The sequence below is a fragment of the Diplotaxodon limnothrissa genome, linkage group LG7 (assembly GCF_057381915.1).
Source record: "Diplotaxodon limnothrissa isolate DT_005_m linkage group LG7, D_limnothrissa_male_GT1.1, whole genome shotgun sequence".
NCBI classification, from domain to species: Eukaryota; Metazoa; Chordata; class Actinopteri; order Cichliformes; family Cichlidae; genus Diplotaxodon; species Diplotaxodon limnothrissa.
Genome location: NC_140602.1, coordinates 29,386,015 through 29,402,347, shown reverse-complemented (window position 1 = coordinate 29,402,347; position 16,333 = coordinate 29,386,015). Strand labels below are relative to the sequence as shown.

At 42.5% G+C, this 16,333-nt stretch overlaps 1 pseudogene; it reads left to right on the top strand.

Moving 5' to 3' along the window:
* Positions 1–347: 347 nt before the first annotated feature.
* Positions 348–10,980, top strand: LOC146628487 (uncharacterized; annotated as a pseudogene).
* Positions 10,981–16,333: the final 5,353 nt, after the last annotated feature.

Sequence of the window (16,333 nt, the reverse complement as noted above, 5' to 3'; positions counted from 1 at the left end):
TCAGTCAGGCATCTAACTATGAAACACTCCAAAAGACCCCGGGCTTCTGAAAAAACGACGCGGGCTTAAGCCCAGTAAGCCACCCCCCCACCCCGCTCCGCCGATGTTTGACTCCAAATCTCCCAACCACTATGTCGATCTGAGAAAGCAAGACCGAGACAGCGAGACCAAGACGTGACCAAAGTCCGTCGAGACCAAGATCACGTAAAAGTGGTCTCGAGACATCCAACTGTACTAACCAGCCACACATGCTCGCCATGGCAGCCCAGAAGGACCGACGGTCTGAGCCCAGCGTCTTCGTCTGTGCTGGTTAAACGCACAGCTAACAGAACAGCTGCTCTATAGACATGAACAAGGACCTGCTAACTCAGGTAAATTCATCTGTTTCATCTGTTCTCCTAACGGTCATCCATTCAGGGTCCAGGTGTCCCCCACCTCTCATCAGTGGACAGATCGCCAGAGGTGGGTTATCTATGGCTCGCCCCTGGTGCTGCACACAAACACATCCATCAAGCACATGTCCAATCACAGCAAAATGTCCACAGCAGGTCGCTCTGTCATGAGTGGATCATTTAAACAGACAAACTCATGCTTATGACTCTTTAAACTCTCACAGCTGATCACTGATCACTAACACCTGGATCCGCTTACTGTCTTTAATAATAGGGGACCTCCTGTCTCACACAGAGCCATCTGTACGACCTGAACACTGCAGCAGGATGCCCTCTCCACTGCTGCCACGTCACTAAGGTGGTCCAAGCAGGGCTTTGTGGGGTTTTCTTAAATATTACAGCGTGTGCAACACATCAATCAGCAACACCTTCCTACTCCACTCAAGCACTCAAAGCACTCCATACAGCATGTTTCAGGAAGTCATGACCAGAGATGGGCAGTAACGCGTTAAAACGTGTTACTGTAATCCGATTACTTTTTTCAAGTAACGAGTAAAGTAAGGGATTACTATTGCAAAAACGGTAATTAGATTACCGTTACTTTCCCGTAGGAACGCTGCGTTACTGCGTTACTAAAACCGTCATTTTTTTGCGAGAATGTCTCATGACAGTGACGTAAACGAGTGCGACGTTCGTGGCAACAGCTGTGTGCAGATCAACAATGGATCATATATCGAGTGCGGGAGAGAGTATGACCCTGCAGCGTTTAAAGCGTGGAAGTACTGACCTTACTTTGGGGCGATCGTGGCTCAAGAGTTAGGAGTTCGCCTTGTAATCGGAAGGTTGCCGGTTCGAGCCCCGGCTCGGACAGTCTCGGTCGTTGTGTCCTTGGGCAAGACACTTCACCTGTTGCCTACTGGTGGTGGTCAGAGGGCCCGGTGGCGCCAGTGTCCGGCAGCCTCGCCTCTGTCAGTGCGCCCCAGGGTGGCTGTGGTTACAATGTAGCTTGCCATCACCAGTGTGCGAATGTGTGTGTGAATGGGTGGATGACTGGATATGTAAAGCGCTTTGGGGTCCTTAGGGACTAGTAAAGCGCTATATAAATACAGGCCATTTACCATTTACTTTGAGTTTGATTCCATAAAAAGTGACAAAAACATTAGCGTCCATCGTGCGTGGGAAGGAAACTTATTTTTACAGCGAAAAGAAAAAACCCTAAACTTCCAAGCAAGCACCGAGTGCGCTACGACGTAATGGGAAATTCACAGAGAAACTCGCGGATTCTTCAACTGACCGCTGTGGCACACCTGCACCAGGGTAAACCTCCGCCTACCCCACTCCTGCTTTACAGGTGAAAATAGAGCAACAGGACCGCTAGTCTTTGATTTTATTTATGTTCTGCTGTGTTTTACTTGCATCTATTTGAAAGAGAGAGTGTAAACACAAAAAATATTTATGTGCTGGAATGTGCAGAAAATAGGTTTAAATGTTAAACAAATTTCTTCCAGTCAGAGAATGTTGCATATAATTAAATTTTTGCTTGATGCATAAAGTTAAAAGATTAAAACTAATAAAACAAGTTTTAAAAGGGGACCTTTCCATTTGATTACATTTTGTATGATGGATTATGCAGAAAAAGTAGAATTGGGCTGAAAGATCTATCACTTTATCACCTCTTCAGGTTGTAAATCGTGTTTTTAAAAAGTAACTAAGTAACTAAGTAATTAAGTAATTAATTGCTTTTGAAAATAAGTAATCAGTAAAGTAACGGGATTACTTTTTGGGGGAAGTAATCTGTAATTAGTTACTGATTACTTTTTTCAAGTAACTTGACCAACACTGGTCATGACTCCCTCACAGGAGGAAGTAACCTCACTGAAGCTCACCTGCTGATCCCGAAAAGCACAAAATCTTCATTGCGCTTTTACATTCTTGTGTTTTTAAATAGTCCCAAACTCTAACATACAGAATATTTCCTGGTTTTAAGAACTCGTGTGTGTGTGTGTGTGTGTGTGTGTGTGTGTGTGTGTGTGTGTGTGTGTGTGTGTGTGTGTGTCCAATGCATCCATCAGAGTATGAATGTGTGAATAGAAACAGCATAGAAAAAAGTGCTGGTGTGAATGAGGTGCTTTGAGTGTTCAGAGTAGAATAGTGTTAGAACCAGTCCATTTACTACTTACAGGCCCACACAGGCATGCACTGATTCATCCAAACATGTTGCGCTCTCTGGAAGCTGCTGTTTGCTGCAACTGACACAAACGCTCGCAGCGTGCAGACACACGCCGGCGTAGAGGTTCGTCTGAGTGCGCGCACAACTTCACTCTTACACCTGTTAGCCCTCTCAGAGTGAGCCGTGACCGGCTTTGACAGTGAGTGTTCTCCATTTATGTTTTATTCACAGTTTGGTCACCTGGAAAGCGACAGCCAGGAACAAACAAACACTTTAGGAGAGCTTTGCAGTAACCACAGGCTTCACGCCGCGCCGACTGACGTGTCATGCCGACCAAACATTCATCAGGGAAGTGCATCTATACACAACTGCTGCCACCATGCAGCATCAGTGACATGTGACAAAATGTGGCAACAATTAGGGCAACGGCTGTCTTATTAAAGGCAGAAACACAAAAGAGTTCAGGTCTTTAGTCTCAGGGGTTCGCCATCATTTATAAAGCGCCAAATCACAACAACAGTCAGTTTTATACTGTAAGATAAAGACCCTACAGTTATACAACAAAGAAAACCCCAACAATCACATGACCCCCTATGAGCAAGTGCTTTGGCAACTGTAGGAAGAAAAAACTGCCTTTTAAGAGGAAGAAACCATCTGCTGCAAACCATTTCACAAAAACAGAGGGAGCATGTTACAGCATTACATCATGTTACACACCTGGACTCACCTGAAACTTTCATCAGCCAGTCACATGATGACTGGTTGACTGGTGATGTCACAAAGCCCCTGTTTTATGTACAGCCCATGACCTAAACATGTCCTCCTCTCCCCACATGTTAATTGGCATTTCTTTATTTCCTTGGTTCCTTTACTTGTCTGCACTCTATTTGTTTCCTCTCCTCGTGTCCTTTTCTAGCTTCCTTATCTCTTCTTTTTTTCTCCCTCTGGTTTCCTTTTCTCGTTTGCTCTCTTTGTTTGCTCTGCTCCTTCCATGTAAAGGAGACATGCAGACAAATAAGTGACATGACAGAGGCTCTTTCCATCTTTTATATACAGTGTGTGTCTTCCTGAGGACATGATCATAAATGAATGGATAAATTAATTAATGAAATGTCAGAGCAGTTTTTACTGATGATTTTTCCTTCAACCTGAAATGCATGCTTTTAGTTTCTGTTTTCAATGAGCTGTGAAACTGCAGGCTGACCCCACAGTGCCCCCTGCTGGCACCGTGGGTGGGGTCTCTTCAGGCAGCATGAAGCCCGTGTGAGGTGATAGTGACTGGACGTGGTTATGGCAGCAGTGATGCAAGCGTGCGACTCCTCAGAGTGAGCTCTGATGGTTGGCGAGCGTTCGTGCAGCATGTGAGGCTCACAGACTGAGAAGTGGAGAAGTAACAGGGAGCTCGGCGCCTCCATCATCTCCACTCCCCTCTGGTGGTCCTCCTGTGAGCCTCCAGTAGAAAAGGGCTGTTTGTTGTGACAGCCTCTGAAATTCGTTTGTACTTCCTGTCACACTCTGCTGCCGCCTTCACCTCATCAATTTCTTGAAGCATCTGCACGTGACAGGAAGTCCAAGTGCACAAACAGCGGACCAGGTCCTTGGGGACGAGCTGTAAAAGAGACCTCGTTAGCAGAACAAACCTACAGGATGGAGGCGAGCGAGGAGCAGAGGGAGGCCGGCATCGCGTCCAGGACCCCTTGATGAATGACCCTCGCCTCATTTCTTCCTTTCCTATTCTTGCTTCCTATCCTCTCTAAACTTTCTCTCATCTCCTTCATTTACCTCTACTTTTCTTTCCTTTCCTTGTCTTCTTTCCTCTTCTAGTTTCTTTTTCTTTCCTTTACGTGTTTAACTCTTTACTCTTTTGTTCCTCTCCTCCTTTCCTATCTGTCACGGCTGCCGGCGTGAGCCGTGTGGTGTAGGAGGAAAAGGACCCAAAATGCAGGCAGTTGACTGGTGATGAGAATGAAGTTTTATTTGCAGAAGTGGAGCGACTGAACAGGTAGTGAGACAAGACGAATGACTGAAAAAACCTAGACTGGGAAAACTAAATAACAAACCTAAGCATGAAACGGGGAGCGGAGAATGCAGAGAGACGTCGTTACACCGAGAAACACAGACGATCCGACGATGAACAGAAGCCAACACACACTATAAATACACACTAGGTAATGAGGAGATGACATGCAGGGGTGGACACAGCTGACACTAATGGACATGATGAGAGGCAGACCTACAAAGTAAAACCGGAAACACCCAGACTGTTTTGCAACAAAAACACAGGGACCTGAACGGAGCACAGAGGGGAGACACAGGTAGGGATAATAAACACGACAACCAACCCAAAGAATTAATACAGAATCAGAATAAACACCAAACACAAGATGAACCCAAAAAGAAACACAAAACGCTGGGTCAACGACCCAGGATCACGACACTATCCTTGTATCTTTCTTCTCCTTATGTCCTAGCCTGGTTTCCTTTGCTTAAATCATTCCCACCTGTGGACATCTCTGTACACCTCCTCCATCTAAAGCACAGTACACAGTGCAACAGTTACACCATTTACACACCCACTGTGGAGAAAATAACAAAGTTTACTGAAATATATTTAATCTCTGAAATATTCTGTATATTTGTAATTGAGCTGTTTCTATATATTAGAATTGTTTCTTATATTTTGTAAACTTTGATATAATATTTTTTTTTTTCAGTTCAGTCTGTTACTGTTCTTATTGTCGAAGCGACTCCAACCACATAATTAATATAGTATTCTGATTCTGATGTTTTCCCCATCCTTGCGTCCTGTTCGCTCAGTTCCTCTCCTCCATTCCCCTCCTTGTTCCCTTGCCTCATCTCCTTTTGTTGATTTCTTTCTTCTCCTTGTCTGTGAAGGTTCTCAGTCAACCAGGTCATCGTAGTCAAAGGAGCTTGCAAAGAAAAGCGTCTGGACTTCTTTAAGTTACTTGAAAAAAAGTCCAGACGCTTTTCTTTGCAAGCTCCTTTGACTTTCTTCTCCTTGTTTCCCATCTTCAGATTCAGAGGAATGCTCAGTTATCAGCTGTGTACACGGCAGAAAGACTTTCACTTTCAATTTTGTTTAAAATCACATCGCTGCATACTGTCCACCTAACAATCAAAGAGGCCCCGCCTCTAAGGTCTCAAACTTTAGTCCAGTTTAAACAGGTGACTTATAAAAACATTGTCCCCCTAAAGGTGTTATAAAGGAGGACATCTACAAATTATCCATAAAGACCAAACAGTTTTTGTATCAGGCTGGAAACATTTTTATTTCTGATTTTAACATGGGAGTCTATGGGGACTGACTCATTGCTGCCTCTGCTGGACGTCAGAGGAACTGCCTCGTTGAAGGACACCCACCATCTCTGGCTGGGGATTTAGGTTTTTTTTTAAAGCCAGTTGATAATGGACATGTATAAATTGCTTCACAGCAGACCCTCTGGTATAATCTCAGTTTCTCTTTCTCTTCTTGTCCCCTCTTTCTTCCTCTGATAGTTTGCTTCCATTTCCTGTTTCCTGTCCTTGTTTTCTGTCCTTGCTCCCGGCCCTCAGCGGGTCTCCTTTATATTCCACACATCACCTGCTCACAGAGCTCTTTGACAGCTTCTGACAATCCTGCTCATAGAAATGCTGCACTTGGTCCCTTGTGGTTCACGCTAAGGCCAAGCATCACCCACATTCCCCTGCTGGATCTCTCTCTCACAGACACACAGGAAATGCAAAAATCCTACAGACCTGTGGGGAAAGACAGTGAGATCACTCCGTGAATAGAGAATAAGGAAATTTGAGCAGGATGGAGAATTTAGGCTTCATTTCGACCTTCCCACTGTTATTACAGACAGTGAAATATCTACAGACCCACAGCTCTACTTTTTCTGCCTCACTGATATTCTTTTAAACAGCTGAGCAGATGCACTGGCATATCTCAGGGTCCTTTCAAAAAACCCTTAATGTAAGCTTAGTAAATGCAGTGTTGCAGGTTAGTAAATGCAGTGAGTGTGTATGTTTTTCTGTTGCTGCATGCAGATAGGTGACAAATGACCAAACCATACAGAGTAACAGAGGAAGGAGAAAGTAAACTGGCACTGATGCACAAGCACCTGCGGTTCCTCTTACAACCACCAGGGGCTCCAGCATTGAGTCGGTCCCCGATAGAGTCACATGTTAAATGTCCAACTTTACAGCAGAAATAAACATAAAAAAATTTTTAAAAAACCTTTAGAGTTTTGTTCAGTTCCCTTAGTGCCTTCAGCATCTTCTATCCATTAGTTTTCATAAATGATGTTTTCACAGCATGCAGACGACATAAATTATTACTGTGTCTGTCACAGGACTTCAGAAATAATTCAGCTTCTGAGACCAGCAGTGGGAACAGTGGAGTGATACTGATGATAGCTGTCAGTTTGGATGTATGTGCAGCTGTAATCTATCAGTGAGGAAAAACAGAAACGCCTCACAGTGTGCCAGAACATCATCAGGACTGATTCAGGTGTCTCTGAAAGGATAGGCTGGCTGTGCTCTTTGCTTCATATTAAGGTTGAATCTGGAGGTTGGACCTGACACATATCAAAGGTCAGTGCTTCCTATATATGAAGACAACATGGCAGTACCAAACAAATGCAGTTTCATCCTCAGTTTTCCTCTGTGACCCAGAGCTGAATACTTATTAGAATAGACCCATGCTAGCCCAGCGAACATCTGGATGGGCTGGTGTTTTTTTGTCAACGTGTAGCCATCTCCAGAAATCAACACACTCGGCTAACAAGTGAAATCTTCCAGGTTTGATCCTGGGAGGAGACACACACGACTTAGGTTGGTTGCCCCTGTGACCACATTTTTGACACCAGGAACATGAAAAACACATTGTTGTACAGAACAAGTATTTTCATAGGAGTTACGGTCTTGGATTTAGTCAGCAGTTTTTAAACAGGTGCACTGAGGCAAATTGGCGCATTTGTCAAATCTGAGCAATTGGAGTCAGTTGATGACTTTTAGAATCATCTTTTGTGACAGGATGATTAGAACTGAAACTTTACATGTCTAGTGGATTCTCCCACATTTCAACTCATCTAGCCTAATTTCATGTCCCTATTTTTAATCTGTATAGTTTATCTCCCCACTATCACACAGTTAGTCTCAAAATAAAACTCAAAAAAAAAATCAAACAGTTAAAGATTAAAAACTATTTTACCTGCTCATTTGATGCCAGTTCCCCTCTTTCTCTTTATGCCACTTACTCACTGATACTGTAGCACACACACAAACACTCACACACACAGCAAATATTCAGATTTTTCATTTGAGATTCTTGAGTTTAGATATTTAAAATACTTAATTCCACTCTTCAAGTGATATAAAGAATATGAGCTTTCAATATCCATTCAGATTTTTTTGCTGATTCTAAATTTTCTTTTGTCATTAGTCAATTTTTTCTAATGTATATTTAAAGATGTTCAGCTACTATCCAACTTTGAAATTTCTTCTGCTGTGTGAACTTTAACTTTCAACAGTTCTTCACTTTGTCTTTCAGGTGAATGATTCGGCGTATTTAATATACACACCAGTGTACAAAATTAAACAATTATAAAAATTCAACTCAAACCATTCAGCTGTTAGCATTCACATTACATTTTCTTCAGGAAATGTATTCTCTAGTTTCATACAGGGAGTGCAGAATTATTAGGCAAGTTGTATTTTTGAGGAATAATGTTATTATTGAACAACAACCATGTTCTCAATGAACCCAAAAAACTCATTAATATCAAAGCTGAATGTTTTTGGAAGTAGTTTTTAGTTTGTTTTTAGTTTGAGCTATTTTAGGGGGATATCTGTGTGTGCAGGTGACTATTACTGTGCATAATTATTAGGCAACTTAACAAAAAAACAAATATATACCCATTTAAATTATTTATTTTTACCAGTGAAACCAATATAACATCTCCACATTCATAAATATACATTTCTGACATTCAAAAACAAAACAAAAACAAATCAGCGACCAATATAGCCACCTTTCTTTGCAAGGACACTCAAAAGCCTGCCATCCATGGATTCTGTCAGTGTTTTGATCTGTTCACCATCAACATTGCGTGCAGCAGCAACCACAGCCTCCCAGACACTGTTCAGAGAGGTGTACTGTTTTCCCTCCTTGTAAATCTCACATTTGATGATGGACCACAGGTTCTCAATGGGGTTCAGATCAGGTGAACAAGGTGGCCATGTCATTAGTTTTTCTTCTTTTATACCCTTTCTTGCCAGCCACGCTGTGGAGTACTTGGGCGCGTGTGATGGAGCATTGTCCTGCATGAAAATCATGTTTTTCTTGAAGGATGCAGACTTCTTCCTGTACCACTGCTTGAAGAAGGTGTCTTCCAGAAACTGGCAGTAGGACTGGGAGTTGAGCTTTACTCCATCCTCGACCTGAAAAGGCCCCACAAGCTCATCTTTGATGATACCAGCCCAAACCAGTACTCCACCTCCACCTTGCTGGCGTCTGAGTCGGACTGGAGCTCTCTGCCCTTTACCAATCCAGCCACGGGCCCATCCATCTGGCCCATCAAGACTCACTCTCATTTCATCAGTCCATAAAACCTTAGAAAAACCAGTCTTGAGATATTTCTTGGCCCAGTCTTGACGTTTCAGCTTGTGTGTCTTGTTCAGTGGTGGTCGTCTTTCAGCCTTTCTTACCTTGGCCATGTCTCTGAGTATTGCACACCTTGTGCTTTTGGGCACTCCAGTGATGTTGCAGCTCTGAAATATGGCCAAACTGGTGGCAAGTGGCATCTTGGCAGCTGCACGCTTGACTTTTCTCAGTTCATGGGCAGTTATTTGGCGCCTTGGTTTTTCCACACGCTTCTTGCGACCCTGTTGACTATTTTGAATGAAACGCTTGATTGTTCGATGATCACGCTTCAGAAGCTTTGCAATTTTGAGACCGTTGCATCCCTCTGCAAGATATCTCACTATTTTTGACTTTTCTGAGCCTGTCAAGTCCTTCTTTTGACCCATTTTGCCAAAGGAAAGGACGTTGCCTAATAATTATGCACACCTGATATAGGGTGTTGATGTCATTAGACCACACCCCTTCTCATTACAGAGATGCACATCACCTAATATGCTTAATTGGTAGTAGGCTTTCGAGCCTATACAGCTTGGAGTAGGACAACATGCATGAAGAGGATGATGTGGACAAAATACTCATTTGCCTAATAATTCTGCACTCCCTGTAGTGTAATCTTCACATGCTTTATCCAAAGCACATTATCTGTTGATTCCCTCGCTAATTATATTCACAGTATTCCCTCTGCGTCTTTAGGGATTCGCTAGCTTAGGTTAGCTTAGCTCATAGTTAACTCACTAGCAGCATGGCCTCTTCACCTGTCCCTCTTGCACTTTCCTGCTCATTGTGACAGGTGTTAAGTTAACCCTCTGCCTCCTTTAGCAGCAATGGTGCTTGTAATAAATTTAGCCTATTTGCAGCTCTGGAGGCTGGGATAACTGAATTGGAGAGTCTGCTTCACACCCTCGAAAAACCCGTAGCTAGCCATACCCCTGTACATCCCAGTACATTACCAACCCATTCATCTGTCTCCAAGTGTTTTTCACCACTTTCACCACATCCGCAGGGTATCAAACTCCATAGTCAATTGTCTTCCAGGAGCCAGAGCAGGCAAAATTGAGGGAAATTTAAAACTTTGGAAAATTGTAAAAATTGATCAACAAACAAATGTGCTCTGCCTTATTGAAACAAGGTTACAGCAGCAACACGATACTGATTCGTTTAAACTACTGTCAGAATCCTCAAAGCACAGGCAGAGGAGCGGGTGTGGCAGCAATCTTCCACTCCAGTTTATTAATCAACCAGAGACCAAGACAGACTTTTAATTCATTTGAAAGCCTGATGCTTAGCCTTGTCCACCCTAGCTGGAAATTTAAAAAAACAGTCTTATTTGTTGTCATCTATCAGTCAGCTGGGCCTTACACAGAGTTTCTGTCTGATTTCTCAGACCTTTTATATGATTTAGTGCTCAACTCTGATGAAATAATTATTATGGGTGATTTTAACATCCATGTAGATGCTAAAAATGACAGCCTCAACACGGCATTTAATCTGTTATTAGACTCAATTGGCTTCTCTCAAAATGTAAAGAACCCACCCACCACTTTAATCTAGATCTTGCTTTAACATATGACATAGAAACTGAACATGTAACAGCGTTTCCTGAAAACTCTCTCTTGTCTGATTATTTCCTAATAACATTTAAATTTACAATAATGGATTCCGCAGCAGTGGGGAGTAGATTTCATCACAGTAGATGTCTTCCTGAAAGTGCTGCTCGTTATTGTTTGTTACAGGCCCGTGTCCTCGGGTACCAAATGCAAACGAGAGTTCGTTAGCTGAACAAACTGACAGGAAAGAGGCGAGTGAGGAGCAGAGGGAGGCGGGTCGAGCAGTGTAATATCAAAGATCCCTCAATGAATCAGGACAAGCTCTCTCTTCTCCTGTCCTGATTTTATTCCTATCTTCTTTCTGCTTCACCTTATTTCCTTTTCTTTTCTCCTTTCCTATATTTGACTTCTTTCCCCTCCTCATTTGTTACCCTGATTTCTTTTGCTTATTCCTTTTCTATCCTGGCTTCCTTTGTACTACTTACCACCATTTCTTTTTTCTTTCCAGTACTTCTTTCTATTCTCATGTTTTTCCTCTGTTCCTCGCCTTGTTTCTTTTCCTTATTTCTTGAAGGCTACTTGTTTGCTTTCCTAGGCTCCAGTGCTCCATTCCTATCCTTGTTCACTCATCTCATGTACTCATTTCATTTTTTGTTCTTTCCTCTCTTTGTTTCCTGTCTTCTTATTCATATTCTCATTTATTAGCTGTATGTCAGCACAGATAGATTTATAGTCCCAAATCACCTGAATGCACTTTATACTGTAAGAAGCTGTCATGTAGCTGTTTGCAACCATGCTCTAACCCAGGGGTAGGCAACTCCAGGCCTCGAGTGCCGGTGTCCTGGAGGTTTTAGATGTGTCCAAACAAATCAGCTCTGTAGTTAAGGGATCTTTTTATCATTTACGGATTTTAGCCAAAGTCAAGTCTTACCTTTGCAGGAACGATCTAGAAAGAGTGGTCCATGCTTTTATTACTTCACGGCTGGACTACTGTAATTCCCTCTATGCTGGCCTAGATCGTTCCTGTCTACATCGCCTTCAACTGGTGCAGAACGCTGCCGCTTGCCTGTTGACCGGTTCAAAAAAAAGAGACCACATCACTCCGGTTCTCTGCTCTCGCCACTGGCTCCCAGTTGCTTTTAGGATTGATTTTAAAATCTTACTGCTGGCTTTTAAGGTTTTAAATGGCACTGCACCTTCTTACCTGTCAGAACTCCTTAGTACTTATCGCCCCAGGAGATCTTTGAGGTCAGCCGATCTGATGCTTTTAGATGTTCCCAGGTATAAATTAAAGACAAAGGGAGAGAGGGCGTTTGCTGTGGCTGCACCCAGACTGTGGAACAGTTTACCTCCTCACGTCAGATTCTCCAAAAGCCTAGAAACTTTTAAAACTGCTCTTAAAACTCACCTCTTTTCATTGGCTTTTAGAAAGGTTTAATTTATTTGTTTATTTATTTTTTATTTGATCAGCGAGGTGTTTTACGAAATTGTGTTCTATTGTATTTTTATCTGTATTTACTGTACAGCACTTTGGTCAGCCTTGGTTGTTTTTAAATGTGCTCTATAAATAAACTTGACTTGACTTGACTTGATCCATCACAGCTGATTTAAAGGGCTAAATGACTCCTCAGCATTTCTTGAAGTTCTCCAGCAGAGGCCTGGTAATGAACTAATCATTTGATTCAGGTGTGTTAACCCAGGGTGCGATCTAAAACCTGCAGGACACCGGCACTCGAGGCCTGGAGTTGCCTACCCCTACTCTAACCACATTAGAAAGAAACACGTATGTAATTCATCCATTAAATAATAAATACCTGATTGATATTTCTCGCACTGTAAGAGACAGTCTAACTGGACCTGGATTCTACATGAAAACATCAACATCTACACTTCGACCAGATATGAAAGAATCGTAACTGTGCAACAGACGTCAGTTTGTTCATGTAAAAGTTCCACTGGGGTCAGTGCTAGGACCAATTCTGCTTCTCTTTGGCAGTTCATTAGAAGACATAGCATACACTTTCACTGCTATGCAGATGACACACAAATTTCTCTATCTATGAGGCCAGATAGCACACACCAATCAGTTAAAGTGCAGGAATTTCTCAAAGGCATAAAGACCTGGATGGCCTCTAATTTTCTGCTTCTAAATTCAGATAAAACTGAGGTTATTGTACTCGGCCCTGGAAATCTTAGAAATATGGTATCTAACCAGATTCTTACTCTGGATGGCATTACCAGTAACAATGTAAGGAATCTTGGAGTCATTTCTGTCCTTCAATGAACATATTAAAAAAAATATAGGACTGCATTCTTCCATTTGACACTGAATCCTCCTTAAGCTAAGATGCAATAAGCTAAGGTCGCTCCTAAACTCTAAATTATTGACAGCTGTGGGAAAAGCCAAATTTCCTGATCGATTTTCACCCTCACCTCCTTTTTATCCTGTGAAAAGGACAAAACAACAGAAATAAAGAAGTGACTGTCAAGCTTTTAATCAAAATCATAACAAGCCACAGAAGATTAAAGTTTGGGAACAGCTGCTCCTGATATGAAGCTGCCAGTAAACACTAAAAGTACTTCTTATTCTAATTGAGCCATTCCAGTCGCATTAATCTCAGTTAAGATAGTCTGTAGCAGCACATCATGATGAGTTATTTAAACTCATCAAATATGCCGTAAACCATAAATGCTCTGCAGCATTTTCCTCTGAAATCAAGTGATGGAGCAGAAAAGTAGTCTGGAATGTTTTTTTTGTTCTGTTCTGTAATCTCAGACCGATATCTGATGTGAAGTGCTGTTTTTAAAATCCCGACACTTCACCGTGAGGGGGGATTCCTCTGAAGTGCCTGGCCTTGAGTGCAGGTTAATAACTTACACACACTCCCACTTCAGATCATCAGCCTAATGCATAGTGAAGAAAAACACGGCATTCTGGTTAAACGTATGGACTCTGACAGGAGGTGCGGTAGGATTTGTTCCCATGGAAACGCTCTGAAAGCTTCGTGACAACTACTGACGTCATCTGAGCTGTTTCTACTCTTTGAGGTGTCCCTTTTTTTATTCTTTAATCTTCATTGGGTTCAAATCCCATTTATCCAAGCTGAACAGCAACAGGGTTGCAGCAGAGTGGAAGCAGTGGAGCACTGCAGCAACCTGCAGGTCTGAAAACAGTTTGCATTATTAAGGGTGTGGCCTCTCAGACTGATAGGTGGATGATGACACAGATGGTTGCAGCTGCTAGTTTCACCTGAACTGGGCCTCTGGACCATGTTTGTCCTGTTGGAGCCTTTTGGAGCATTTTTAATGACTTCATGTGACCAATAACATGGCTGCTACGAGGTTACTGTACTAACAGACTGTTGAAAATGCTAATGCTGAAGCTTCAGACTGCGACATCAGTGAAACTCATGGTGGCAGGTCTGTGATTATCATACTTTTCATGTTTCAAGTCTGGCAGAAATTCTGCAGCGGTCGAGGTGAAAGAACTCGGCCGAGTTCTTCAGGCTCTTTATTCTCTGCAGTGAGCACCTTTCACATTTCACAGATGTGGCGAGCTTTTAACTTGTGAAACAATTACCAACTCTTATAAGATTGTTGGAATAATAAAAAATACCTGCTCTTTCCTGTTACATCCTTAAACTGACAGAGGAGTGAATCATGAGCAGAAGATCAGCCAGTAAACTCTGTTTACTACTCTCTGTGTGTGTGTGTGTGTGTGTGTGTGTGTGTGTGTGTGTGTGTGTGTGTGTGTGTGAGTGAGAGAGAGAGAGCATGCACAGGTATTTTCATTTCACATCGTTATTTCAATTATACGTGTGTGTGTGTGGTGGGGAATACACAGTGACAGCTCATGAATAATTCCCCCCCCCCCCCCCCCCCGTGCAGGAAGCGTGTGTTTATCTACCCTTTAGACTGCTTATTGACACAAACACACACACACACACAGAAATACATCAGAATAAACACGCTGAGGCGGCCGGGTGGGAGTGCTGCAGACATTTATCAGACGGGCTAACAAAGAGAAGTCAGAGTGATGCTCCTGAAGATTAACAGGGTGGTTTCACTGCAGTCAGTGTCAGTTTACTGCCTGATGCATTCACTGACATCCTGTTCACAATGAAGTTTGAATCCACTTTCCTCTTTGAGGCTGCGTTTCTGTTCAGAAAAAAAAATTCTTTGTTTGTGCATCTGCGACAAGCTCAGATTGAACAACAGAGGCCTCGCAGGTGACGGGGGTCAAGTACGCGTACATGATGATGTCACAGGTCCGGAGTTTTTACTTCCGTCCCCTCTTAATTTAACTGTGAGTAATATGTTATGAAGCTTAACTTTAATCACAGGCAAACCGATTTACTCAGGAACAAATAAAACACTGAAATAAACCAAACATTAACATTTAGAAGTGATCTAAGTTACTTATATATCATGTTTAACCTCAGTAGTGAAATCTTTATTAATAAAAATAGTGTACATGTACATACATGTACATACCTTAATAAAAACAACCAGGTGAGATGTTAGAACGCTTTTTATTTTTATTTTAGTGGACACTCAATACAATAGACAGCTGCTGGGGTTTGGGGTTTGTTTAACCTGAGTAGCGAAAAGACCGCGGGGGGGTTGAAAACGATGTGCCGAGAGTCCGCTGTTCTCGCCGGCTCTAATGATCCTCGACCTCGCTGTCTGCTATGGAGCTGGCGGGTCACAGACGTCTCCAAAAACGTCGGAGCGCGTTTGGAAATATATGATATCTTGATAAATCGAGCAAATATTTGAAGTTTACACAGCTACATTCTCGCTTGAAAATAACTTAAAAGTTTATTTTGTGACCCAGAAAGAGTAATATTTAAAAGTTTTTAGCCGCGCTCCTCCATCATTGCCGCGTTTGGGTTTTGGACGAAATGCATTCTGGGATATTTAGCTGTACCAAGTCCACACAAGTTACCACTGATGCATGCTCGATAAAACGGGCGGAGCGAGAACACATCCGGGACTTTTTCGCGTTCTCGGCTTGATGCGTACTTTGAATTGGAACAGTACTTGGTCTCCGACTGATGACGTATCACGAGTACACAAGAACGCAAGTACGCATATTGAGAAAGGCCCTGCCTCTCCAGTCCCACCGTCCCACTGTGACATCACCATGTGAATACTCTGTTCACCCCTCCCCCCTTACACATGCTGTGTGGCCCAAACAGGGTTTAGTTACATGAAAGTAGCAAAGTGTGCTTTAACAGCCAGCCTTACCCAGCACTCACATCTCCAAAACACTGATGTCCAGAAACCGGTGGGTGGGTGATTGAGCGGATCATGCTTTGGATATAAAGCCTATAAAACAGAGAAGAAACTGTCTTTCCTATTAGTGATTTTTATTTAGTGATTTTGTTGACATCAATAATCATCATGGATTCATTTTTAAATCAGTCATTGGTTTATTTCTGTTATTACTGTTGTTGTGTAAAGTGCCAGAGATTCCTGTTTGATCCCAGGAGGAGACAATGATCTCAAGTGGTGTAAATCGAATACACACCCCTGCCGTGGGGATCTCTAGTGAATAACAGAGCGGCCGAAAGCAGCT